Below are 4,026 nucleotides of genomic sequence, written 5' to 3'. Positions count from 1 at the left end.
TAGAAACCAGGGTTAGTCATGGGACATTAGATTGTTGTTTAGGATCTTCCTAACTTACTGTGAGAGACTCTGAGATTATGTGATGGACACCAGGTGATATAGATGTATCATTGGGATATTCCCACTCTAGTGGTGATAATGATATAGTAACTTGCTAAATAAGTTCAGTTCAAACTCAGATTATCTATGATTTACTCTCAAAATTCTTCATTAAAATTATATAAGTAATAACATACTAAGTATAAATCTTCTATGATAACACTAAAATAATACAAAGTTTCTCTTTTTAAAGTGCAATATGCCCGTGATATTTTGACACTATTTAGAAGACAAATTATATACCATTGTTTGGAAGAAAATCTTTTTTAAATAATGACAATAAATCCTAATTCCTTTTCTGCAATCTTTTGTAGTGACAAAAAAGATTGAGCAAAATTGTGTGAAAATAACTTAGCTGCATTACAACCATATTGACATATGCCTCTGTCTAGAAACCTTGGAATCTTTCAAACTTCCCTCTAAAAACTAACTGGACGTAATGAATTAGTTGGCAGAGAGAAGTTAAATGTTAGGGGCATCTAAATGAATTACAAATATTTACTATTTAATTTAATATAGTGTCCAACTGTACATGGGTTGAATGCTTTAGACACACGAAATATTTATCATGAGATTTCTCAGGAATCTTGGCAGAATAGCATTGATTTAAAGAAGAAAATGAAGCCTGAAGCCAAGATAGCCTTTATGTTCATCTTTTCCCAGGAGACAGCCAGATGGCTGTGTAATACTTTACCTGGCACTGCTACCACTTATCAACTGTTCAGATTTTCAGTCTCAGGCTGGATATTAATCCCTTACCTCAACGTAAGAGATTCTCTTTTATAATTATACTCCCATTTAATCCCAGCTCTACTTATGTCTAAACATTAAAGATTTTCTTGAAATTATTTTTGTCAAAGTCAAGAAATTTTGAAGAGAATAATCCAGCAGTCACAGGAAAGGTTAAAAATATATATATTATTTTTATAATTTTTCAGATAAAATTATATTCTAAACTAGTACATTTTAAATGTAAAATTTTGTTTGCTGGAGCTGTTTTCATGCCCTGGATTGTGACCCATCGTGTTTTGCTGATTTAATAAATACAATTTATTAAAAAATCCTGAAGACCATATGTAGTCCTAGGTGTACTCATCCAAAAACATAGTGAATCTATTTCTTAAAAATGCCAGTGTTTTGGTTCAATACAGACACTTGTTTCTCTAAATGTCAGAAGGAAATAGAAAAAGTCATTGAGAGTAAAGGATGGTTAGAGAAGCAAAGCCAGACATCGAAAGAGTGAGGAATTGTTTTATTTATCCTAATTGTACAGTGGTCCCTCTATATAATAAAGTAATATATATTTATTTTCATTTCTACTTATCTCTTCTAACCATATACCTGGCTTCTGCCTCAACCATTCTAAGGTTCCTATTGCTAAATTAAATAGCTTTTGTTTATAATCTTCTTCACCATTGTCTGTGCTATATGTTATCTACTTCTCTGGCAAGTGTCTTTTTTGGAACGTATGATCCTATACTGTCTTGGCAAATACTATTTTGTTATTCCTTCTATTTCACTGAAAAGTCTTTGCTTCTTTCTAGATCCTGTTCTCCACCTACATACCATATATTTTGCCTCAAAAGTTCCTTAATTCTAACAGTGCTTAATGAGTGAAGTCTGATCTGCCAGTCCAATTCTATTCCAAACACTTAAAACATGGTACATTCGAATTCATTTCTATTTCTCACTATTGGAAAAAAAAGTTTCTCTTTAATTTTTCAGCCGTTTCTGTCATCCATCCTTGAAAATATACTAATATTAACTCATCATTCTCATTCTCCTTAATATTTATTTAATCACAAAGTCCTGTCAAGTTTTAAATAAAATATGATTCTCATATCTATTTCATCCTGTTCATTCACACTGGATTGATCTGAATCTGAATAATTTCCTAGAACCTAAATGTTAAGCATCTTCCTTGCTAGATTTCTAATGCTAGTTTCCCTTATAACCAGTGTTTGTTAAGAAAACATTTCTCCATGAGTATTTCCACATTTCTGTGTAGACTGGGCTTTCTGAGCAGAGAACTGACTACCTGGGTTAAAGGATAATTGAATGATAAATGAGTCTTGGAAGTTAAAAATAAAGAATTGCTTTGGAAAGAGTTAAAGGTGTATCTCCTAAAGCCATTTGCTTATATTCTAAAGGTAATGGAAGATACAGATGACTTTTTTCTTCCCTTCAAAAACTCTTGCTTACTTCCAGAGTATTAGTAACCTCTCCCTCCCTGAAAAGGATTGGTTTACATTAGAGCATTATAGAGTAATCCTACCGAGTGAATATTGTTTAAATACTAATTTTAGCCTTTTTTCTTTGCAGAAAATATTTGTGAATAAACCTATTTTCTTTAGTACTAGACTTTCAGAATCTTTGTTTTACAACATGATCATATACTCTAGTTAGTTCTTTCTGTTTCACAAATATATCACATTTACTATTGCTTCTGGAGAATGTGGAACTTTTTCTTTAATAAGTGGTATGGTAATAATAAGACAGCATTATGGAAAACTATAAAATGAATCCATAACTCATATTATAGGCCATGATAAATATAACAGAAAATTAAATATAAATAATAAAACCATAAATATATTATAAGAAAATATGGGTGACCTTATAACCTTGGAATTTGCAAAACTTTCCCAAATATGACACGAAATCCAGAAGCATAAAATTAAAAAAAAGACACCAAAAGCAAAGTAAAAAGAAAAATAGAAATCTGCATAAAATTGTGATACTTATATTATAGACAAAGGTTTAATATCTCTAACATATAAAGAGGTCCTGAAAATAAGGAAAAACAAATGTACAAACATTGGAGAAAAATCAGATAAATGAATTGAACTGGGAAAAAATGCAAATGCCTCTTAACAATATAAAATGTTCAACCACTATTTTCTGATAAAAAGTCAATTGTCGTTCACATTATTGTTACCCTATAGTTAAGTATTTTTTCTTATGGTTGCCTTTTCTTTTTCTTTGCATTTTAATTACTCAGCTATCAAGTACCCACTTTAGTTCCTTTTATTTTTTCTGATAAGTCAGTTTTTTTTTTATTTTTTGAGTCAAAATTGAGAAGTTTTCAGTTTTTATTTTTAGTCTTTTTCTACATCAATAAATACTTCTTTCTGTTTTTGACTTTGATTACATATATGTTGTAGATTTCTGATATTGTTTCAGATATAACTGAAGCCCTATTTTCTTCAATATTTTCAAATTAGATAGTTTCTATTGCTTTGATCATATGTTCACTGATTTCTTTTTCCTATTTCTAATCAGTTGTGAAGCTCACTCAGTAAAATTTTAATTTGTTGTTTTATTCTCTATTTCTAAAATTTCCATTTATTTTACAGTTTCTATTTCTCTGTAGAAATTTCTTAGTTTACTAAGACCATGTTTTTCACTAATAATTTGAACATATTTTCCTCTTACTTTTTATTTATTTATTTATTTTTCAGTTAGAAGTCTTTCATTTTATATTTTTAAATCTATTATGTCATGAATTCATAGGGAATGGGCTCCAGCAGCTCAGGTTCCTTTCCATTCATTCTTACAAAGTGTGCTTCTCTGGGTGGAGCAGGCTGGCGCTTCAGCTGAATCCAGATATCTTTCTCTTTGGCTTCCTTATTTTTTTGATCATTTTCCTTTACACGCTTCAGGAAGCTATCTCGGCTCTTAGAGTGCTTAATATGCTCAATATATACATTAACACTCTTGGCAAGAATCATGCCCTTAACTTGTTTGTTTACAATGCCAGCTGCATGATGGGTAACACTGTAAACTCTTCCAGTTTTGCCATGGTAACATTTGTGGGACATTCCTTTTTGAACGGTGCCCATTTCCTTGATGTCTACAATACCACCTTTCTTGCAGATTTGCATGTATGTGTCCAAAGGAACAACTCCGTGTTTTCTAAGGCTTAGA

At 30.8% G+C, this 4,026-nt stretch overlaps 1 pseudogene; it reads right to left on the bottom strand.

The window, feature by feature from the left end:
* Window positions 1-3,605: 3,605 nt before the first annotated feature.
* LOC107196687 overlaps window positions 3,606-4,026 on the bottom strand; it is a 607-nt pseudogene continuing 186 nt past the window's right edge.

Source organism: Pteropus alecto, unplaced genomic scaffold (assembly GCF_000325575.1).
Source record: "Pteropus alecto unplaced genomic scaffold, ASM32557v1 scaffold69, whole genome shotgun sequence".
Lineage (NCBI taxonomy): Eukaryota > Metazoa > Chordata > Mammalia > Chiroptera > Pteropodidae > Pteropus > Pteropus alecto.
The sequence above is the reverse complement of the archived record's forward strand: the minus strand, read 5'-3'. Positions and strand labels throughout refer to the sequence as shown.